Source organism: Pseudophryne corroboree, chromosome 12 (genome assembly GCF_028390025.1).
Source record: "Pseudophryne corroboree isolate aPseCor3 chromosome 12, aPseCor3.hap2, whole genome shotgun sequence".
Classification (NCBI taxonomy): domain Eukaryota; kingdom Metazoa; phylum Chordata; class Amphibia; order Anura; family Myobatrachidae; genus Pseudophryne; species Pseudophryne corroboree.
Genome location: NC_086455.1, coordinates 27138543 through 27163687, shown reverse-complemented (window position 1 = coordinate 27163687; position 25145 = coordinate 27138543). Strand labels below are relative to the sequence as shown.

The following is a 25145-nucleotide window of genomic DNA, read 5'->3' as shown; positions in this document are numbered from 1 at the left end:
GGTAAAGACCCCGGGGTGCCGTGGACAATCCAAACGGCAGCGTCTGAAACTGATAGTGACAGTTCTGCACCACGAACCTGAGGTACCCTTAGTGAGAAGGGCAAATTTGGGACATAGAGGTAAGCATCCCTGATGTCCCGGGACACTATATAGTCCCCTTCTTCCTGGTTCGTTATCACTGCTCTGAGTGACTTCATCTTAACTTGAACCTTTGTAAGTGTTCAAAAAAAAAAATTTTTAGAATAAGTCTCACCTAGCCTTCTGGCTTCAGTACCACAATATAGTGTGGAATAATACCCCTTTTCTGTAGTAGGAGGGGTAATTTAATTATCACCTGCTGGGAATACAGCTTGTGAATTTTTTCCCATACTACCTCCTTGTCGGAGGGAGACTTGGTAAAGCAGACTTCAGGAGCCTGCGAAGGGGAAACGTCTCGACATTCCCATCTGTACCCCCGGGATACTACTTGTAGGATCCAGGGGTCCTGTACGGTCTCAGCGCCATGCTGAGAACTTGTCAGACGCGGTGGAACGCTTCTGTTCCTGGGAATGGGCTGCCTGCTGCAGTCTTCTTCCCTTTCCTCTATCCCTGGGCAGATATGATCTTATAGGGACGAGAGGACTGAGGCTGAAAAGACGGTGTCTTTTTCTGCAGAGATGTGACTTAGGGTAAAAAACGGTGGATTTTCCAGCAGTTGCCGTGACCACCAGGTCCGATGGACCGACCCCAAACAAGTCCTCTTCCTTTATACGGCCATACTGTGCCGTTTGGAATCTGCATCACCTGACCACTGTCGTGTCCATAACATCTTCTGGCAGTTATGGACATCGCGTTTATTCATGATGCCAGAGTGCAAATATCCCTCTGTGCATCTCGCATATATAGAAATGCTCTATAGTCAATAAAATACTGTCCCTGTCAAGGGTATCAATATTTTTAGTCAGGGAATCCGACCAAGCCACCCTAGCTCTGCACATCCAGGCTGAGGCGATCGCTGGCCGCAGTATAACACCAGTATGTGTGTATATACTTTTTATTATATTTTCCAGCCTTGTCAGCTGGTCCTTGAGGACGGCCCTATCTATAGACGGTACCGCCACTTGTTTTGATAAGCGTGTGAGCGCCTTATCCACCTTAAGGGGTGTTTCCCAACGCGCCCTAACTTCTGGCGGGAAAGGGTATACCGCCCATAATTTTCTATCGGGGGGAACCCACGCATCATCACACACTTTATTTAATTTATCTGATTCAGGAAAAACTATGGTAGTTTTTTCACATCCCACATAATACCCTCTTTTGTGGTACTTGTAGTATCAGAAATATGTAACACCTCCTTCATTGCCTTTAACGTGTGGCCCTAATAAGGAATACGTTTGTTTATTCACCGTCGACACTGGATTCTAGTGTCCCTGTCTGTGTCTGTGTCGACCGACTAAAGTAAACGGGCGTTTTAAAACCCTTGACGGTGTTTTTGAGACGTCTGGACCGTACTAATTGTTTGTCGGCCGTCTCATGTCGTCAACCGACTTTGCAGCGTGTTGACATTATCACGTAATTTCCTAAATAAGCCATCCATTCCGGTGTCGACTCCCTAGAGAGTGACATCACCATTACAGGCAATTGCTCCGCCTCCTCACCAACATCGTCCTCCTACCTGTCGACACACACGTACCGACACACAGCACACACACAGGGAATGCTCTGATAGAGGACAGGACCCACTAGCCCTTTGGAGAGACAGAGGGAGAGTTTGCCAGCACACAGCAAAAACGCTATAATTATATAGGGACAACCTTATATAAGTGTTTTCCCTTATAGCATTTTAATATATATATAAGCATATCGCCAAATTAGTGCCCCCCCTCTCTGTTTTAACCCTGTTTCTGTAGTGCAGTGCAGGGGAGAGCCTGGGAGCCTTCCCTCCAGCCTTTCTGTGAGGGAAAATGGCGCTGTGTGCTGAGGAGATAGGCCCCGCCCCTTTTTCGGCGGCCTCGTCTCCCGCTCTTAACGGATTCTGGCAGGGGTTAAATATCTCCATATAGCCTCCGGAGGCTATATGTGAGGTATTTTTAGCCAAAATAGGTATTCATTTGCCTCCCAGGGCGCCCCCCTCCCAGCGCCCTGCACCCTCAGTGACTGCCGTGTGAAGTGTGCTGAGAGGAAAATGGCGCACAGCTGCAGTGCTGTGCGCTACCTTTAGAAGACTGAGGAGTCTTCTGCCGCCGATTCTGGACCTCTTCTTACTTCAGCATCTGCAAGGGGGCCGGCGGCAAGGCTCCGGTGACCATCCAGGCTGTACCTGTGATCGTCCCTCTGGAGCTGATGTCCAGTAGCCAAGAAGCCAATCCATCCTGCACGCAGGTGAGTTCACTTCTTCTCCCCTAAGTCCCTCGTTGCAGTGATCCTGTTGCCAGCAGGACTCACTGTAAAATAAAAAACCTAAGCTAAACTTTCCTAAGCAGCTCTTTAGGAGAGCCACCTAGATTGCACCCTTCTCGGCCGGGCACAAAAATCTAACTGGCTTGGAGGAGGGTCATAGGGGGAGGAGCCAGTGCACACCACCTGATCCTAAAGCTTTACTTTTTGTGCCCTGTCTCCTGCGGAGCCGCTATTCCCCATGGTCCTTTCAGGAACCCCAGCATCCACTAGGACGATAGAGAAAAATTGTTAAATAGTAAACGTTTTTTACACCTATATACCAAGGACAAGAAAATAATTAAAAAAAAAAAAAAAAAAAAGTCATTGGAATCTTAGGAGCATTCTAAGTATTCCACTTACAAACTGCAGGCACCATGTTCTTTCTTAAAAGAACAGGAAATGGTTTGCAAGCTTCATAGACAGACCTGGAAGATCTATGTCATCAGAGAGACAGGAAATAGGATATCTTCCTAATAACACACAATGATTCAGACTGGCTTTTGTCATTTCCATACAAATTCTTCTTAGAGGTCAGTTGGTACACAGTAAATTTCTGCATATATTCTAAAGAAAATAAATACATTTCACTTTCTCAATTATATAAAAGCAGGGAAGACATTACTTTGTAGTTAGGGAAGACATTACTTTGTAGTTCATGCCAGTCTGATTTCCCCAATTTTAGTCACATTAATGCAGATAGGAGTTCGAAGGGTTTTACAGATTCTGCAGAATAAAAAAAATAAAATACAATTGAATATCGCCCGCAATCTCCCATCACTTTAGACGGGAGATAGGGCGATATTCAGTTGTTATATCCCGCCCAAAGTGTGTATGGGTATGTTATAGGGGCCGAATCAATTACCTGTGACTTGCTGCTAGAACACCCTTTGTCAGTTTCACGGGATGTGCATCAGTCGTATTTTTGCTTGCAGCCTACCAATGCGCACGCAAGACATCAGGCTACCATAGCGGCTCTAACATGTCAGTCCTCCTCAGCGTAACGCAAGTGGGGTAATAGTGGTGGTGATAAACTGAGCAGCAAACTGTAAAACACAGCAGAAAAACAGTTTAGGAAATAGTTGATATTGTAGTGAAAGATTCTTATTTACTGAAATAGTAAAAATTCTAGCAGGACTGATGCAATATGAGAGTGTGTGCTATACACAGTGAAAATAAAGAAGAATCTGAAACAGCGTTAACATTGGACCTTGCAGTGTCTTTTTAAAAAAAAATTCAGTCGAGATAAAAACCACATGGACGTCTTCGGCTGGGTACACACTAGGACAGAGCTGACCAAACCAGTCCGAGATCTACCAACAGTTCACATTTTCCAGACCTCCTAGCTGGTGCACAGGTGTAGTCATTACTAATTAAGATGTGCTGCATTCATTCCTACCTGACAATACTACAGATCTCCAGGAGGCCTGGAAAACATGAACGGATGGTAGATCTCGAGGACCGGTTTGGCCAGCCCTGCACTAGGACAACCGGCAATCAGGTTGATGGTCGGTGCAATTTCCATTCACCCCGCACCATGCCAGAATGCTGGTACACACTAAGCAATCTAATGAAAGACGGAACATCTTGTTGCACACAGTATCTTCTGGTTGGCCATGCAGCATGGCCAACAGGAGAAGGACGCACACTACCCGCGGGAGCACACAATCATGGGTGTCATTCCAATATGGCAAATCATGCAAATAATAAGAATTTACTTACCGATAATTCTATTTCTCATAGTCCGTAGTGGATGCTGGGACTCCGTCAGGACCATGGGGAATAGCGGGCTCCGCAGGAGACAGGGCACATCTAAATAAAGCTTTTAGGATCACATGGTGCGTACTGGCTCCTCCCCCTATGACCCTCCTCCAAGCCTCAGTTAGGTACTGTGCCCGGACGAGCGTACACAATAAGGAAGGATCTTGAATCCCGGGTAAGACTCATACCAGCCACACCAATCACACCGTACAACTTGTGATCTGAACCCAGTTAACAGTATGATAACAAAAAACGAAGTAGCCTCTGAAAAGATGGCTCACAACAATAGTAATAACCCGATCTTTGTAACAATAACTATGTACAAGTATTGCAGACAATCCGCACTTGGGATGGGCGCCCAGCATCCACTACGGACTATGAGAAATAGAATTATCGGTAAGTAAATTCTTATTTTCTCTAACGTCCTAGTGGATGCTGGGACTCCGTCAGGACCATGGGGATTATACCAAAGCTCCCAAACGGGCGGGAGAGTGCGGATGACTCTGCAGCACCGAATGAGAGAACTCCAGGTCCTCCTTAGCCAGAGTATCAAATTTGTAAAATTTTACAAACGTGTTCTCCCCTGACCACGTAGCTGCTCGGCAAAGTTGTAATGCCGAGACCCCTCGGGCAGCCGCCCAAGATGAGCCCACTTTCCTTGTGGAGTGGGCCTTTACAGATTTAGGCTGTGGCAGGCCTGCCACAAAATGTGCAAGTTGGATTGTGCTACAGATCCAACGTGCAATCGTCTGTTTAGACGCAGGAGCACCCATCTTGTTGGGTGCATACAATATAAACAACGAGTCAGATTTTCTGACTCCAGCTGTCCTTGAAATATATATTTTTAATGCTCTGACAACGTCTAGTAACTTGGAGTCCTCCAAGTCGCTAGTAGCCGCAGGCACCACAATAGGCTGGTTCAAGTGAAAAGCCGAAACCACCTTAGGGAGAAAATGAGGACGTGTCCGCAGTTCTGCCCTGTCCGAATGGAAAATCAGATATGGGCTTTTGTATGATAAAGCCGCCAACTCTGAACTCTCCTGGCTGAAGCCAGGGCCAATAGCATGGTTACCTTCCATGTAAGGTATTTTAAATCTACCGATTTTAGAGGCTCAAACCAATGAGATTTGAGAAAATTCAAAACTACGTTCAAATCCCACGGTGCCACTGGAGGCACTATTGGGGGTTGTATATGTAGTACACCTTTGACAAAAGTTTGTACTTCAGGCACTGATGCCAATTCCTTCTGGAAGAAGATTGATAAGGCCGAAATTTGAACTTTAATGGACCCCAATTTTAGGCGCATAGACAATCCTGCTTGCAGGAAATGTAAGAATCGACCCAATTGAAATTCTTCCGTTGGAGCCTTCTTGGCCTCACACCACGCAACATATTTCCGCCAAATGCGGTGATAATGTTGTACAGTCATTTCCTTTCTAGCCTTAATCAAGGTAGGAATAACTTCCTCTGGAATGCCCTTTTCTTTTAGAATCCGGCGTTCAACCGCCATGCCGTCAAACGCAGACGCGGTAAGTCTTGGAACATACAAGGTCCCTGCTGAAGCAGATCCCTTCTTAGAGGTAGAGGCCACGGATCCTCCGTGAGCATCTCTTGAAGTTCCGGATACCAAGTTCTTCTTGGCCAGTCCGGAGCCACCAGTATTGTTCTTACTCCTCTTTTCCGTATAATTCTCAGTACCTTTGGTATGAGAGGCAGAGGAGGGAACACATACACTGACTGGTACACCCACGGTGTTACCAGAGCGTCCACAGCTATTGCCTGAGGGTCTCTTGACCTGGCGCAATATCTGTCCAATTTTTTGTTGAGGCGAGACGCCATCATGTCCACCTTTGGTTTTTCCCAACGGTTCACAATCATGTGGAAGACTTCTGGATGAAGTCCCCACTCTCCCGGGTGAAGGTCGTGTCTGCTGAGGAAGTCTGCTTCCCAGTTGTCCACTCCCGGGATGAACACTGCTGACAGTGCTATGACATGATTCTCCGCCCAGCGCAGAATCCTTGCAGCTTCTGTCATTGCTCTTCTGCTTCTCGTGCCGCCTTGTCGGTTTACGTGGGCGACTGCCGTGACGTTGTCCGACTGGATCAACACCGGCTGACCCTGAAGCAGCGATTTTGCCAGGCTTAGAGCATTGTAGATCGCTCTTAGCTCCAGTATATTTATGTGAAGGGACGTCTCCAGGTTTGACCACACGCCCTGGAAGTTTCTTCCCTGTGTGACTGCTCCCCAGCCTCGTAGGCTGGCATCCGTAGTCACCAGGACCCAGTCCTGTATGCCGAATCTGCGGCCCTCTAACAGATGGGCACTCTGCAACCACCACAGGAGAGACAACCTTGTTCTTGGTGACAGTGTTATCCGCTGATGCATGTGCAGATGCGATCCGGACCATTTGTCCAGCAGATCCCACTGAAATGTCCGTGCATGGAATCTGCCGAATGGAATCGCTTCGTAAGAAGCCACCATCTTTCCCAGGACTCTTGTGCATTGATGTACTGACACAGTTCCTGGTTTTAGGAGGTTCCTGACAAGTTCGGATAACTCCCTTGCTTTCTCCTCCAGGAGAAACACCTTTTTCTGAACCGTGTCCAGAATCATTCCCAGGAACAGCAGACGAGTTGTCGGGGTCAATTGAGATTTTGGAAGATTCAGAATCCACCCGTGTTGCTGAAGCACTACCTGGGTTAGTGCTACACCGACTTCCAGCTGTTCTCTGGACTTTGCCCTTATCAGGAGATCGTCCAAGTAAGGGATAATTAATACGCCTTTTCTTCGTAGAAGAACCATCATTTCGGTCATTACCTTGGTAAAGACCCGAGGGGCCGTGGACAAACCAAACGGCAGCGTTTGAAACTGATAATGACAGTCTTGTATCACGAACCTGAGATACCCTTGGTGTGAGGGGTAAATTGGGACATGCAGATAAGCATCCTTGATGTCCAGGGACACCATGAAGTCCCCTTCTTCCAGATTCGCTATCACTGCTGAGTGACTCCATCTTGAACTTGAATTTCTGTATGTACAGGTTCAAGGATTTCAGGTTTAGAATAGGTCTTACCGAACCGTCCGGCTTCGGTACCACAAATAGTGTGGAATAATACCCCATCCCCTGTTGTAGGAGGGGTACCTTGACTATCACCTGCTGAGAATACAGCTTGTGAATGGCTTCCAAAACCGACGTCCTTTCTGAGGGAGACGTTGGTAAAGCAGACTTTAGGAACCGGCGAGGGGGAGACCTTTCGAACTCCAACATGTAACCCTGAGATATTATCTGCAGGATCCACGGGTCCACTTGTGAGCGAGCCCACTGATTGCTGAAAATCTTGAGTCGACCCCCCACCGCTCCTGAGTCCGCTTGTAAAGCCCCAGCGTCATGCTGATGGCTTTGTAGAACCCGGGGCGGGCTTCTGGTCCTGGGCAGGGGCTGCTTGCTGCCCTCTCTTACCCTTTCCTCTGCCTCGCGGCAGATAAGACTGTCCTTTTGGTCGCTTGTTTTTATAGGAGCGAAAGGACTGCGGCTGAAAAGACGGTGTCTTTTTCTGTTGGGAGGGGGTCTGAGGTAAAAAAGTGGATTTGCCGGCAGTTGCCGTGGCCACCAGGTCCGAAAGACCGACCCCAAATAATTCCTCTCCTTTATATGGCAATACTTCCATATGCCTTTTGGAATCCGCATCACCTGACCACTGTCGCGTCCATAAACTTCTTCTGGCAGATATGGACATCGCGCTTACTCTTGATGCTAGAGTACAAATATCTCTCTGAGCATCTCGCATATAAAGAAAAGCATCCTTTAATTGCTCTAGAGTCAATAAAATACTGTCCCTATCCAGGGTATCAATATTTTCAGTCAGAGAATCCAACCACACTACCCCAGCACTGCACATCCAGGCTGAGGCTATTGCCGGTCGCAGTATAACACCAGTATGTGTGTATATACTCTTCAGTGTAGTTTCCAGCCTCCTATCTGCTGGATCCTTGAGGGCGGCCGTATCAGGAGACGGCAACGCCACTTGCTTTGATAAACGTGTGAGCGCCTTATCCACCCTAGGGGGTGTTTCCCAGCGCGCCCTAACCTCTGGTGGGAAAGGGTATAATGCCAATAACTTCTTGGAAATTAGCAGTTTTCTATCTGGGTTAACCCACGCTTCGTCACACACGTCATTCAATTCCTCTGATTCTGGAAAAGCTACAGGTAGTTTTTTCACCCCCCACATAATACCCCTTTTTGAGGTACCAGCAGTATCAGAGATCTGCAAAGCCTCCTTCATTGCCGTGATCATATAACGTGTGGCCCTATTGGAAAATACGTTTGTTTCTTCACCGTCGACACTAGATTCATCTGTGTCGGTACCCGTGTCGACTGACTGAGGTAAGGGACGTTTTACAGCCCCTGACGGTGTCGGAGACGCCTGAGCCGGTACTAACTGGTTTTCCGGCCGTCTCATTTCGTCAACTGACTTTTGTAATGTGCTAACATTATCACGTAATTCCATAACTAAAGCCATCCATTCCGGTGTCGACTCCCTAGGGGGTGACATCACCATTACCGGCAATTGCTCTGCCTCCACACCAACATCGTCCTCATACATGTCGACACACACGTACCGACACTCAGCAGCCACACAGGGAATGCTCTAATCGAAGACAGGACCCTCTTAGCCCTTTGGGGAGACAGATGGAGAGTTTGCCAGCACACACCAAAAACGCTATAAATGTATATAAACAACCCTAGAAGGTGTTGTTTTTGATATAAGCGCTTTTAATATATCAATATCGCCAAATTATGCCCCCCTTCTCTTTGTTACCCTGTTTCTGTAGTGCAGTGCAGGGGAGAGTCCTGGGAGCCTTCCTCACCAGCGGAGCTGAGCAGGAAAATGGCGCTGAGTGCTGAGGAGAATAAGCTCCGCCCCTTTTTCGGCTGGCTTTTCTCCCGGGTTTTAAGAAAACTGGCCTGGGTTAAATACATACATATAGCCTTAATGGCTATATGTGATGTATTTATTTTGCCACTAAAAGGTATTTAATATTGCTGCCCAGGGCGCCCCCAGCAGCGCCCTGCACCCTCCGTGACTGAATCAGTGAGACGTGTAGCAACAATGGCGCACAGCTGCAGTGCTGTGCGCTACCTTCATGAAGACTGAGGAGTCTTCTGCCGCCTGCTTTCCGGACCTCCGTCTTCAGCGTCTGTAAGGGGGATCGGCGGCGCGGCTCCGGAACGAACCCCAGGAGGACCTGTGTTCCGACTCCCTCTGGAGCTAAGTGTCCAGTAGCCTAAGACTCCAATCCATCCTGCACGCAGGTGAGTTGGAAATCTCTCCCCTAAGTCCCTCGATGCAGTGATCCTGTTGCCAGCAGGATTCACTGAGATTTAAACCTAAAAAAACTTTTCTAAGCAGCTCTTTAGGAGAGCCACCTAGATTGCACCCTTCTCGGACGGGCACAAAAACCTAACTGAGGCTTGGAGGAGGGTCATAGGGGGAGGAGCCAGTACGCACCATGTGATCCTAAAAGCTTTATTTAGATGTGCCCTGTCTCCTGCGGAGCCCGCTATTCCCCATGGTCCTGACGGAGTCCCAGCATCCACTAGGACGTTAGAGAAATTATCTAAGTGTGTACCCAGCCTTAGAGAGTTACAAAATGGGGCTTGAATGTATGATACAGGAAACATAGCAATTCATTCAATTCAAATTTTCATCAAGAAAGGATGTATATCAAGGAACTTTAATATGTGGTTTTAGAGTGATATTGTGTAACAGGATAAGTACGGAAAAAAAGAAAATGAAAGTCAACTCAGTACAGTAAAAATGAAGGCCTCAGCTATGAGTTCTATATAGGGTTCAGTATGAAATACCACTCGTCGGGATACTGGCAGTTACATGACCGACACCGGCATTCCAGCGTGAGAGGGGGTAAGTATTTTGCCTGTTTGTATCCCGACTGATAAGATTTGGCCTGAAGTCCACAGGATAAACACGGTCATCTAAAATGACAGCTGCTGTTTTTGAGAACTATATTCTCCAGAAATGGGTTACTTGCACAAATTAGCAGTTATGAGTGTTCATTAAACTGAGTATTTCACACCGGGACAAAACGTCAACATTTCATCACTGTCTACATGATGAATGTAGACATGTCAACAACAGGGTCATAACATCAACATTCTCTCTTTTGTTCTAAATATGCGGACTGCTTTATATTTCCAGAGGCAAACATTAATGTCCTTGTTTTAGATGTATATGAACAGAACTGTTCAGCACTTGCTGTTCCTCTCATTGGCAAGAGTTCCAAATATTTAATCAAAGCTTCATGACTCACAGAAAAATAACTAAAATGTTGTTTTAGTAAAATAAGGTACAAGAAGCAGTTGACACAAGAACGCAGTTTAGTGATTAACATACTTAAGCCGGCTACACACTATCATAGTGCCAATCACCCGATGTACCCTATCACATTCCCACTGAATGAAGTACACACTTCTGCTCCGTGACTATTGGTGCAAATCGATCTGATCATCGATGTGTCGGTTCAGAGAATGTATCAGATCAGCAGAAGTTATCTAATGGTGTGTCCCCCTGGGCACTGGCATCTGAAATGCGTTTTTTTAGTTAAAATTCAAATGAAGACACATCAGCCACACTACATTTATGTAGGCGTTTAACATCAACTTCCACTTGTTGTCTACCTGTGGATTTTGAAGGCTGTCTGTGACAAAACAGGAACTTGTCATCTTTTCTTATCTTGCACACACCAAATGCAAATATACAGTTTTTTATCACATGTACTGGTAATGTGCACCATCATTTGCAGAAAAAAAAGAAAAAGTATATACACTGTATATTATATACTAGGTGATTCATCGCGCCCTACGGGCGCTCTTCACACCGTCGTTAGGGGCTACGCCCCGTTAACCTCTGCACGCCTTTGAACATACGCAGGGCGGTAGATAACAGAATCAGAAATGCAGGGCAGTATAGAGGGCATACAGAAATGGTGTCCAGTTGAGATAAGATAGAGATGCGTAAGGGGGGAGAAAGGGAATGTGCAGAAACGCTGTGCGATGGGTAAAGGATAGGGAGAGGCAGGGTGGTAGGGAGAGGATAAAGAGAGGCAAGGGGTTAGAGAGAAAATACCGTTGCAAGAGGCTACGACCAGTTATCCCCTGCACGGGCTTCAGCTGTGCTATAATTGTTTTTAGATGGAGTATTACCTGATTTTTTTTTAATGGCAGTGGGTAAATATTGTAAGGGGGCGTAGGCCTTTGTGAGGGCGTGCAGAGGGGCCGCAGGGCACAATGAATAACATAGTGTAGAGTGTAGTATATATTGCTAGTGTCTGCATTATGAAGTACCAGATGAGTAACAGCAATGCACTGTAGATAAGATACCAAGGTGCTGTGGCCACAGGTAGCAGAGCCGCTTATACACAATGGCCACAGGTAACAGAGCCGCTTATACACTCAATACCCACAGGTAGCAGAACCGCTTATACACACACAATACCCACAGGTAGCAGCGCAGCTTATACACACAGCGCCCACAGGTAGCAGCGCAGCTTATACACACAGCGCCCACAGGTAGCAGCGCAGCTTATACACACAGAGGCCACAGGTATCAGAGTCACGTATCCACACAGTGGCCAGAGGTAGCAGGGCAGCTTATACACACAATACCCAATGGTAGCAGAGCCGCTTATACACACAGCGCCCACAGGTAGCAGAACCGCTTATACACACAATGGCCACAGGTAGCAGAGCCGCTTATACACACAATACCCACAGGGGGCAGAGGCGCTTATACACACAGTGCCCACAGATAGCAGAGCCGCTTATACACACACAATACCCACAGGTAGCAGAACCGCTTATACACACACAATACCCACAGGGGGCAGAGGCACTTATACACACAGTGCCCACAGGTAGCAGAGCCGCTTATACACACAATACCCACAGGGGGCAGAGGCGCTTATACACACAGTGCCCACAGGTAGCAGAGGGGCTTATACACACAGTGCCCACAGGTAGCAGAGGCACAGGTAGCAGAGGCGCAGGTAGCAGAGCCGCTTATACACACAATGGCCACAGGTAGCAGAGCCGCTTATACACACAATACCCACAGGTAGCAGAGCCACTTACACACACATTACCCACAGGTAGCAGAACCGCTTATACACACAATACCCACAGGGGGCAGAGGCGCTTATACACACAGTGCCCACATGTAGCAGAGGGGCTTATACACACAATGGGCACAGGTAGCAGAGCCACATGTACACACATTACCCACAGGTAGCAGTACCGCTTATACACACAATACCCACAGGGGGCAGAGACGCTTATACACACAGTGCCCACAGCTAGCAGAGCCGCTTATACACACAATACCCCCAGGTAGCAGAGGCGGTTATACACAGTGCCCACAGGTAGCAGAGGTGCTTATACACACAATGGGCACAGGTAACAGAGCCACGTGTACACACAATACCCACAGGTAGCAGAGCGGCGTATACACACAATACCCACAGGTAGCAAAGCCGCTTATACACACAGTGCCCACAGGTAGCAGAGCCGCTTATACACACAGTGTGCACAGGTAGCAGCGCCACTTATACACAATGGGCACAGGTAGCAGTGTTGCTTATACACATAATGGCCACAGTATTAGTGTTTCTAATTAATCCAATGTCCATTGGTGTGGGGACAGGTGCAGGGGGCAGGGACGGGTGCAGTAGTGCTGCGGTTGGGGTGTGGGAAGCGGCTGCGGGGGTTTCCGAGGGTTGGCGCAGGTGGGGGAGGGGGTGCGGGAGCAGGGGTGTTGCAGATGGGGGTGGAGTGGGGGAGGGGGTGCCGCGGGTGGGGTGGGGGAGGGGGCAGTTTGCCGGGGTGGTGCGGTTGGGGGTGGGTGGGTGTGAGGGTGCTATGGTTGCAGGGGCGGGTGGGTGGTGCTGCAGGTAGGGGAGGGTCGGGGTGCCATGGGTGGAGAGTTGGGAGCAAGGGTGCTGTGCGTAGTGGAGGGTCGGGGCGTCATGGGTGGGGAGTTGGGAGCAGGGGTGATGTGGGTTTGGGAGGGTTGGGGGGGCTGTGGGAGAAGCTGGTGTGGGAGTGCCGTGGGTAGGGGAGGGGGTGGGTTCTGGGCGTGGGGGCGTTGTGCCATGGGTGGGGGGGCAGTGGTGGGTGCAGTGGTGGTGCGGATGGGGGGTGGAAGGCGGCTGCGGGGGTTCCGAGGGTTGGGGGTGTGGCGTGGGTGGGGGTGCAGGAGCAGGGGTGTTGCGGATGGGGGAGGGGTGGGTACAGGAGGGGCAGATGCGGTGGTGGTGCGGGTGGAGTGGAGGATGCAGGGGTGTAGCGGGGGGAGAGGTGGGTATGGTGGTGGAGTGGGGGAGTGCCACGGGTGGGGGAGGGGGCGGTTTGCCGGTGTGGTGCATTTGGGGGGGTTGTGGGTGCCATGGTTGCAGGGGCGGGTGCTACAGGTAGGGGAGGGGTGGGGGTGCGGGAGCAGGGGTGCTGTGCGTAGGAGGGGCGGGGGGTGCCATCGGTGGGGGGTTGGGAGCAGGGGTGATGTGGGTGTGGGAGGGCTGTGGGAGAAGCTGGTGTGGGAGTGCCGTGGATGGGGGAGGGGGGGTGCTGGAGGTGGGGGCGTGGTGCCATGGGTGGGGGTACAGGTGCGGAGGGGGGGCAGGGGCTGGAGCAGTGGTGGTGGGAGGCAGTTGCTGGGGTTCCGAGGGTTGGGGCGGTGGTGCGGGTGGGGGAGGGGTGGGTGCAGGAGGGGCAGATGCGGTGGTGGTGCGGGTTGGGTGAAGAGTGCAGCGGGGGGGAGAGGTGGGTATGGGGAGGGGCAGGGTTGCAGTGGGTGGGGGAGGGGGGGGGGTTGCAGGTGTGGGAGCTACGGGTGGGGGCGTGAGTGCCGCGGGTGGGAGCGGATGTGGGGGATGCGTTGGGTGCCGCAGGGGGGGGCAGCGGGTGTTGGTGCTGTGGGAGGGGGCAGAGTGCCACGGGTGTTGGTGCTGCGGGTGGGGGAGGGGGTGGAGTGCCACGGGTGGTGGGTGGATGCGGTGGGTACCGCGGGTAGGTGGCGTGGGTGTTGGTGCTGTGGGTGGGGGAGTGGGTGGGAGTGCCGCGGCTGGGGGGCGAATGCGGTTGGTTTCCGCGGGTGTTGGTGCTACGGGTGGGGGAGGGGGCGGGAGTTCCGTGGGTGGGTGGCGCGGGTGTTTGTGCTCTGGGTGGGGGAGGGGACGGGAGTGCCGCGGGTGGTGGGTGGATGTGGCGGGTGTTTGTGCTACGGGTGGGGGAGGGGGCGGGAGCAGTGGCGCCACAACGTGGGTGCGGGGAGTGCGGGCCGCACCCGGGTGTTACCCTCTGAGGGGTGACACCAAAGTGCCGGCTCCTGTCACAGTGCAGAAGCCAGCACTGCAGATTCAGCAGTGTCCGGGTGAAGGCCGTATCCCCCGACCCACAATGTGCCGAAAACGGGGGGTCGGGACGCGAAGTCACGCCCCCTTCCGCGAAGCCACGCCCCATTTTCACCCGCGACCGCACCGGGTCTTATAAAAGTAAGCGACGGGTGGATGCCGCAGATGTTGGTGCTGCGGGAGGGGGAGAGGGCGGGGAGTGCCGCGGGTGGGGGGGCAGATGCGGGTGGTTGCCGCGGGTGGGAGGGGGGGCGAGTGCGGCTGTGAGTGCTCAGCATGTCCCCCTGACGCAGCGGCAGCCGCAAGACTGTGAGGCGGGTAGTGTGAGTTCCGCTCACAGTCAGCGGCTGCGATGTCACCAGGGGCAGGGAGTGTACGGGGAGAAGGGAGACAGGGGACTGGGCGGAGATGGGGAGGGGACTGGGCGGAGAGAGGGAGGGGACTGTTCCTGCCCAGATCTGTAGCTGTGACTCCGCCCAGCGTTACGGCCAGGCACAGAATCACAGAGTTGGGCTAATATATAGGAGATACACACAGACACGAAACACCGAAACACAAGCTAAACAAAAGTAAAAATGCTAAATATATATATGTATAGCCTCATTTTGGGTTATTCCACGCCGACTCAACACAGGTTTCAGACTTAACGTTTCAGATTGTGATGAAATTTGGTATAATAAATGCTGCCATGAGTGTAAAGAAGACCCCATAATCTTATGTTCAACGGTTTTGAAGTTACGTGCCTTTAAAGCAGAAATTTTTTCCATTAAAAATGTGCTATTAACGTTTTAGTTTTGTTTTTTTAAATAGCACTTTCAGCTCACCTAATTGCACTAAAGAGTTGGGCATGGTTTCATTTTAAACCTATTTTTATGAGCTTTAATATGATATAAACAACAGTTATGTATCCACAACAAAATGTCAAATTTGAAAAAAAAACAACAACTCAATAGTTACTTCTGTTAATAAATCCCCAAAGTTTTATTTTGGGATAACGATGTGATCACGTTAAAAGCTTTCATTTTGAAATGATTCCTGAAAATGTTATTTTAGAAAAAAAACATAACACTTTTTTTCCAGTTCACTACATTAGCGGAATGCAGAGTCTTCAGGTGTGTTTAGGGAAGAAATTCCACAGATAGCGCATACTCCCACTTCTGTGCAGGCGCATAAACTTACGTCGAAAGATATTCCACGTGGAGTGACACTTCAATTGTGTAAATAGGCCCACCTTTTACATATTCCAAGACCTCTACAAGTTGTCCAGGGACAGTATCGGTTTGCGTGGTCTTTATATAGTGAAAAAAATCCATTTGTCACCGACTTAAGCACACCCAAACCTAACCTGTCCCTAGACAGTTTGGGGTCAATTCTATTCGGCAACTAAAGAATAGCGCCGGGAATTAGCTCCCGACGCTATTCAATTCAGCTAAAGTTAAGTCGGCGATGTCCCGTTCTCGCCGACTTAACAGGTAGTTTTGTCGGGAGAACGGGCATTCTCCGACTTAACTACCCGGCGCGAGGCTGATTCCCGACAGAATCAGCCTCGCGCCGGCCGCGAGGCAGCACTTTTGTCGGGTTTATTCTCTCATCCCCCAGGGATGAGAGAAGAATTCCCGACAATTGCGGGCAACTAGTAGCAGAATTGAATAGCGTCGGGAGCTAATTCCCGGCGCTATTCTTTAGTTGCCGAATAGAATTGACCCCTTTGTGTCCCAGTTGGAAGAAGCGGAGAGTTTAATTAGAGGAGTATCGGACTGGAAGAATATGTGCTCGGAGCAGGGAGGTATGGGTTCTAGGAGGGAAAAACACAGCAGACAGGGAGCAACACTGTGCTCAAGACGTCTCAGTCACCTGGCTATCATTGGACCAAGCTACTGTACAATTCTCCCATTTGCGGTGTACTACAAGAGAAAAACAAAAACTGAGCATCTTAGCTATGCTGTTATTTCAGACTGCCTGGAACATGACACAGTGACAGTCTACTGCTTCCAGAGGAAACTCGAATTTCTTGAAAAACAAATTTGAAAAATCACCCCAAAACATTTGTTCCAACTATCTTCAGCATAAAGAAGAACAAGGTGTCTTAGAAGAGATGATATGGCTCCCAGAGAGCTCTGATATCTTGAAAGATATGAACGTTATTAATAAATGAACAATAAATTATTCATAGCTCTGAGTGTATGCTACAATGATTAATGATGCGCGTGCCCGCAATCTTTCATCGTTGAACGATCATCGTTAAAACATGCCAGTCAATTTGGACGATATGGATGTCCGTACCCTCATATTGTCCAAATTGGCCATCGATATCATCCAGTATGTAGACTATAAATCGTTGGTGAAAATATCGACCATCAGTAATATCGATGGTTGAGAATATCACTAACATCGCCCAGTGTGTAGGCCCCTTAAGATGTATGGAACAACATGCCTGCTGAGTTTCTTAAAAACTGTGTGCAGATGTACCTAGAAGAATTGATGCTGTTTTGAAGACTAAGGGTGGTCACACCAAATATTGATCTGATTTAGATTTCACTTCTGTTCATTCACTTTGCATTTTAATTGATAAAAAAACTCTTAATTTCTATTTTTGAAAGCATGTTTACTTTACAGCATTTTTTTCCCCACACCTGCCTAAAACTTTTGTGCAGTACTATTATATATACATATATAAACCAAAGTGCATTCAAATAAATATTCCCATTGTCAAAGTCGAAAAATATTGTAGTACACACACCACGTACTAACCACACACACATGCCCGCCGTGCGTGCACATATCCGCAATTTGCGTATGATCGCTCCCGCGGTCCTGCTTGTGGTATGGGTATTTACGGCGGAGTTTGTGAGCGCATAGAGGGTTATCAAAACATTACATATTTAATCCAAATAGTGCACATTGTACACATAGCCCCCCTGCACCACATCAGCAAGTATCAACAGTTTAAATGATTCCAGGACTAAAGGATTCGCCTTTGCATGATAGGAAGGGACAGACTAAGGTTATAAGGTGATGTCTAGTATCCAGCTGTAGGGTATTTTAAGGGTAACATTCCGGTGTTGGTTAGAGGAAGATTGCATGTTCCTGCGTATAGTTATGTGCAGAAGTAGAATATAGATATAAACTGTATTTACTGTATATTATGTATGCGGCGGGAATCCAGAGGAGACCACCCACAAGAGCAGTTGAGAAAGACATCGCCCACCTTTTCAAATCAACCTATGACCTCTCCTGTAATGTAAAGATGCATCTCTGTGTCCAATGGACAAAGGGATTACAGTATCCATTGTATTGCTTTTGGAAGTAGTGTATAAAAAGCCTGTTGCTGTCTGGCCGACTTGCTAGAAGACTCTTAACGCCATCTACCTGATTAGCGGAGGACTGGACCAGGAAGCGCATGCGAATATTCTCACGTATGTACATTGACTGTAGCCATTTACTCTGTTGTATTGTAGTGTATAAATTGTATTGTTATCCCCTTCCAGATATATATACGCTGAGGTGTCGGAGCCCAGTGTTTAACTACACATCGGTGTTGTATCCTCTTTTCCCTGCTAGGGTTTAAAGCGTATTACATTACCTAACTGTATAAGGTTTTAAAAGTGTATTGATAAGGTGTGTACACGCTGCGGGTACTTTGTACCATCAGCGCTGCATAAGGTTTTAGGTGTAACATCATTGCAGTGCTTTGCTGCATAAGGTTTAGAGTGTAATAATATCATTGCATTACTAATAAGGTTTAAAGTATATCAAGAGTGTGTGCGCGCTGTGTGTACTTTGTACCCCCAGCGCGGCATTTGTACGCTAAGTCCGTACACGGTACGGGACTCTGTACGCAAATAGCGTACAAAGTACGTAGTGTGTGTATTAAGTCTAGCGGCCGCAGCGGCTCCATGGTAAAAGTGTGATTAAAGGTATAGCTTTATGGTTTAAGATAATATCGACATTATCACCATGAAGCACCGCAGCTGAGCAGCAGATACTTGGTATATAAGCCTGGTGCTGCAGATGTAGAAGTATAGAAATATATTTTAAAGGGTTTATATTTAAACATATTTTAATGAATATATTTTAAAGGAAAATGCATTTACCCTTTTCCCTGATGGTCTATGGAGATCCAGAGCTCTCTGTGGGCTGCTCGGTCCCCCAGCATGCCTCACAGGCAAATGGAATGCTTCTGGAGCCTCATACTTGTAAAATGGTATGAGAACGTGCAGAAAGAGCTGAACAACAAAGCCAGCTAAATTCCCTGGATCCTGAAAAGAGTTTCCAATCCTTGGCAAGGAGACACTAAATGGGGATTATTTTTGCCCATTTCTAGAGCTCATATTCGGCTAGAGAAGGTAGGCAAGATCCCTTAGCAGAAACCTGGAAGTTTTGGAGTGCTGGCACCTGGAAGGTGACCATCACTCCAGATGGTCTCAGGCACAGAGTGACCACTCCCCACTGTCCATTAAGGACAATGTTAAAAAGCTGTGTATGCCAGACATAGGCACTCAACCTGACTGGGTAAAAACCCACAGGGCGGACATACCCCATTGGTGTTGTGTATTGGAAGAGGATGGAAAACATGGCCTGCGAGCCCAGAGTTGTGTATATCTTCTTTGACATTAAACAATGTACTTCTGCTGAACATCTGTACGCTGCAATACTCTCAAGCAATATCTGCATGGGGAAGAATAAACATCTTGCCTTTGAGACAACTGCATCTGTGTCCCGCAACCAATAGAATTGCGCAACACTCTATTCTGTTCTCCGGCTGTTCTGGATTGAGCCCAGTTCTCCAAGATCCGCTCTCTGCCAGCTAGTACCGATAGGAGCTTGGTGGTGGCGGCGGCATTACTGACCTACTGCAGTGAATGGAGTCTGGAACAGGCGGTTACTGAAGGGTAAGAGGGATTCCCCTAATAGGCCAAATCCAGTGTTGATCAAACAAATCTGTGACCACCTGGCGCAGGGAGGTGCATCCGCTCACACCAACTAATACCCGTTTCTGACATGAGCCGGGGCTCTGATCCAGGTTTTTTTGGTTTGTTTGTTTTTTTTAACACAAATGAACCAATGTCTCAGCTAGGGACCTCCTTTCACACTACACTTTAGACCGGGAAATTCCCAGGATGAACCTGTTCACACAGAACCAGTGTCTGCACTGGCATTCAGTGTGAGTGATTGCTCATTGTGCTCTGGCGCCTACAGACGAGGCATCTGCAGGTGCCCCAAACAGACCATCACCACCACCATCAACGCAATGTGGTCTAAAATACCGGGTTGCACCAATCACAGTAGCTACAATTTTGGCTGGGTACATAAAGTACTTGGGTACCCACTTGACCAACGCTTACAACCAGCTTTTCCTGCTAATTTTCAATGGAGACCATTAAAAGGAATCTCAAGAGTTACAACGGCCTGTATATTTTATAGATGCAGCTAAAACAAACGTCCTCCTTTAGGTTTGCAGTTTGGAGACAGGGATCAAAAAGCCCTAAAGATTGGCGACTGGGCTTACCAAGAACGCTTAGGTTTTATCTGGATTATGCAGAACACTAGTACTGTTGGGGCGGGTTGGGTTCAGGATACCGGTTGTCAGGATTCCAGCGGTCAGAATGTCTGTGCCAGGATCCTGACCGCTAGAATGCCGGCAGGGGGTGAGCGCAACAAAGCCCCTTGCAGGATCACTGCGCTTGCCACGCTATAGGCTCGGTGGCTCCCTACTTTCGCCACAGGTTCTATTCCCACTCTATGCGTGTCGTGGGCACCCACGAGTGGGAACAGCCCTCGGCCCCCTGGCGGCCGGGATCCCGGTGTCGGTATGCTGACTGCCAGGATTGTGACTACATCCTGTTGGGGCAACGTATTCTACTGTGCATACATGAACAGTAAAGGATGATTGTAGACAGGAATATACTGGAAACTTATGAGTGTCCGGAATAACTGATCCGTCTATTGATAAATGTTATTTTTTTCATTTTGCCAGTGAATTGTTGATTGAGTCATTCCCTTATGATGTATATGTCTGTCATAGTAATTGTGTCGCTCAAACTGCGTTCCCCAACAAGACTCGGACTAGGCCAACGGAGAATCTGTGACATCCCCGGTAGGCACCGCCGCTTCATAGCCATGCTCTTTCCTGGGAGGGTGGGGATTATTCAGGTCACCGACGCGATGCACAGTACAGCAATGCTGGGCAGTCAGAGTGTCTTGGCGGCAGCTGCGAAGAGCCCCCTGCATCAGCGCCATCGATTCTGTTTTCCGGAATTAGTGGTGACATCATGTGCAACCAGCGAGGGGAGGAGCCCAGGCTACTGCATGCGCTCAGTGCACAGACAAAGAGCAAGTTCATCACCGACACCCGCATCATACCCCTGGACAGGTAAGTGCCAGTGGAGGTGTGAAAAAGGTTTTAAAATTATCTGGAAGGGTGGAATATGGGGAGGTTAACCTGTTTGTTTGTTTTCTGGGGGATGGTGTGTTTTAATACTGTCTGCGTCGGGGGCGGCGTATTAATGTTGTATGTGTATGAAGGGTGTATTATTATTGTGTGAGGGAGTTATTAATACTGTGTGTATGAAGGGGATACGGTTGTTAGGTCGACAAGTCATTAGGTTGACCACTACAGATATACATGCATTAGGTCGACAGGGTCATAAGGTCGACATCAGGTTTTTTAAAAAAAAATTCTTTCAATTTTTGGACTTTTTCATACTTAAAAAACAACACAAAAAAAGAGTGCGTGTGTGGGGTGGACGACTCATGTCGGCCTTTTGACCTGTCGACAAATAGTGGTCGACCTAAGTTGTGTTGACCCAACGACCCATACCCGTATGAAGGATGTATTTGTATCTGTTATATGTGGGACACTGCAACATTCTCTGTATTATATGGCGGTCACTGCATTATATGGGGGTCACTGCATTATATGGGGGTCACTGGGACGCTCTCGGCATTCTATGGTGGTTGTTGTGCTGGCCTCGGCATTATATGCTGAGTGCACGCGCGCGCGCACGTCAAACACGCAGACACACTGTGTGTGTGTGTACATATATGGAACTGTCCTGAAACCCTGCAAATTGTGTGTGCGCGCGCGAGTGTGTAATATTAGTGATGAGCGGATTCGGTTTTACTCTGTTCTCAAAACAGAATCTTATTGGCTATCCAAAACACGTGACATCCGTGAGCCAATAAGATGCCGTTTTGAGAACCGAGTAAAACCGAATCCGCTCATCACTAAATATTATATATACACACACACATACATACATACATACATACATACAACTAACATCCTACAAGTCAGAGCTGGCTATAATGACCAGAAGTATCTGGTAATCGTAACACGGACTTGCTGACAAAGGGAAGAGTGATACACGCTGCCAGGGCCGCTACGTCATCTTGAGTGACAAGTGTAACAGCGGCCTGCAGGAACAACAGGGCAGCAGAGCGCCTCTTCAATGCTTTACATACCCTGGCTGATCAGGTGGCCCCGGCTCTGTACCTGGCTTTAAACCAGAATACCAGTTTCTGCATTATTATTTTTTTGTCTACATTTGGCTCTGGACCTGTGCAGCTTTCTTGTTTTACTTCAACCTCTCTGGCAGCTAGCCATACCCACAGCCGTCTGTATTTTTTCAGCTTTGTCTCACCTCCCTTCAGTAAGACCCTACCACTGTATTCACCCTTTGGGCCCTTCATACCCCAGTCCAGGTGGTATTCTGTATGCCGGCTGTTGGGATCCTGGCGCTCAGTATACCGGCCCCCGGAATCCACGACCCCCTGGAGGGAGAATAAATAGCGCGCCACCGTGCCCGCAGCTAGCCCGCAAGCGGCTCATTTGCACTCGCCCCACTGCTGGCAGTAGGGATCCCGGCACCGGTAAGCCTGATCACCGGCCACTCATACTACACCCCCCAGTCCGACACTAACTCAGTGCTGTTCCTTGTCTTGTGTAATTGGAGACCACTGGCATCTGCATGCGGCCCTCTAGACCAGGAATCCTTAGCGTTTACTTTAATAACTCAGGCTATTTCATGTTCACTTTAGTCCTAAGTTAAACTACAGTCTGCACAACAACTCATACTACTGCTCTGTTCTCCGCGTGTGACGTGCCGCTTCTACAGGGAGGCAACACGCACTAGACGAGAAAGTGACAGATATCGCTCGGAAGGGCCGATCTGTGCGAGACCTTTTACAATCTCATCTAGTGCGTACACTCAATGTCGGTAACGATGTGCGCTCCTGCACATCATTACCGTCCCCTTCCCTCACCTGAGCACGGACAGACAAGGGAGGTCCTTATTAACAGCCACGCCGCCGCCACCGTCGTTCCCCCCCGCCATTGCTCCTTTCCCCGCCAACATCGGCAAGTGTGTATGCACTTGCTGATGCCAGCACCCCGTCGCGGCCAATATCGGCGTCTGCAGGAATCGTCTAGTGTGTACTGGGTTTTTCTTCTGGGACCACTTGTCTGATTCCTAAAAATATCAAGTTCTCCACAAACGGACTGCAGAGTAATTTGTTTCCAAATACGCAGATGTTAGACAATTTCCAAAAGACATTTTAATTACATTGCCCAATCTAAATGTGATGCTGCAATTCTTGCTTATTTCAGGCGTGTCATTTTATACTGTGGCGGACAAAAATCATTGTGAAAAAGTCAAAAGGTCCCCCCTTCCCCACCACTCGTCATCTGCTGACCTCTTACAGTGCTTGACTAGTACAGACCTAAAAATAATAATTAAGAAATAAAGCATGGGGGGGGGAGAGATTGGGGCTGGCCAACCTCACAGTATAGCTGCACTTACTCAAAGGGGTGAGAACAGGAATTCCCTCCTGAGTGAATACATAAGTCAGTAAAACACAGGAAATGACGAGCCTCAACATGACATATTCCACACGCTCATACAAATCATATAGAATAGAAAGGGAAATCCTACTGGCCCCATTATACATCTCTGGAATAGCAGCTCCACCTGCTGGATAAATGGAGGATAACACTCACATCATACATCTTAAAAAGGCAAATTAGGATTAAGATGTCCCTCCTGTAGTTACACAAGGAGTAAAATTATTATTTCCCCCAATTATATTTCTCTTAGTGCCTAAATAAAACATGAGTAACACAGAAGTGCTAGCTGGGTGCTTACTATGTAATACAATGAATATTCTAAAAGCTATTCTCTAAAAATGAGCCTATTCTACAATTCTGCATACATAGCCACAGCAATTCTTCACAAAGTGTTATCTCACGAAAGAAATGTTTATTCCAATGACTGCACACTACCCGGGAATCTAATTATTAGGACTGGTGGGTGTCGAGCACTCACCTGCCCACAGGACGCACAGGAAACGAGCCGCAATCGGCACAGCGCTCCTCACACGTGTATACTGGCGGCGGCCATCTTTGGGACACGCCTCCCGCCACCGTTCTCATTGGACAATACGGAAGGAAGACCCCGCCCACTTAGCAGAGGACGTTCCCGCCTTCTAGTGACGCAGCGGCACTTTTATATAACTCCGCCAGCCATCAGCAGCAACAGGGATGGCAAATCGGTGTGCGCGCCATCGATGGTAACCGACTATGGTATTGGAGTTGGAGGCCATCGATGGCGGCACAGGGAGGGGGTTGTGGGGCGCTGTCATCTCTCATCACACTCAGGACAGGTCTGTAGGGATGGACATCGGAAGCCCACCATCAAATAATGGCTGGGCTTCCGACATCGAATCTTTCGAGGATAGTAACTAACTACTAACCATATGCGTCAAAAGAATTAGACAGAAAACTATTCATGTTTTGTAATGTGCAAAACCTGTGCGGGGTGGACAGCCGGTGATGGGACTGGGGGCAGGACCCAAAATAAACATTGGAACACCATCAAATGTTTACCATTCGATGCTGGCAAACATCAGAATGCTGCTATCGAATGGTAAAAACGCTAACCTCAAATAAAAAACATTGATGGTTTCAAACCATCGTGTGCCGATGTCGCTCCGACACTAACTGTTTTCATGAGCCACATTGCCACGTATGTAAGGGAGCAGGAAAGCACTACAGTGGTACAATATAAAGACTACTAGTTGTTATTTCAGCGCTGATGATATCGTTTTTTTCTGTTTTGTGTGGATCATTTAACAGAACTCATTAAGACTTTTGATGTGTCGGCTTGGTCACCTCGGCTGAGGCTGGTTTGAACTTCACAGGATCAATGACCATTACACCAGTTCTTCAACCCAAATCTCCATCAATGGAACCCTCTTGCATCCAGTCCTCAGTTTGAAAGGCACTCATTAGGGTGTCATTGTTCTCCTGAAATCTTTGTGCTGTGCTTGAAGGTCCTGCAAGGCCATTTGGAAGATCCTGATATAGTGGGTTTGATATTGGGGACACCGATACCAACACCAACTACAAACGGTCTCACTTTGGCAATAGTGTCCAAACCAGTCATGTCTAAGACTATACCCAATCTCATCTCTGAATTTGGAGAGCTCTCTAATTTCAAAATGAACTATTCCAAATTGGTGGCCCTTAGTTTTACCATGGATCGTGAGAC

The 25145-nt window shown here is 48.3% G+C and overlaps 1 protein-coding gene across 1 annotated transcript in view; it reads right to left on the bottom strand.

Moving 5' to 3' along the window:
• WDR89 (WD repeat domain 89) overlaps positions 1 to 24080 on the bottom strand; it is a 33387-nt gene extending 9307 nt beyond the window's left edge. The window contains exons 1-2 of the mRNA XM_063948672.1: positions 23922 to 24080; positions 3281 to 3461 (exon numbers count right to left, since the gene is read on the bottom strand). The gene's annotated coding sequence lies outside the window, so the exon portion shown is untranslated. The remainder of the gene's footprint in view (positions 1 to 3280; positions 3462 to 23921) is intronic.
• Positions 24081 to 25145: the final 1065 nt, after the last annotated feature.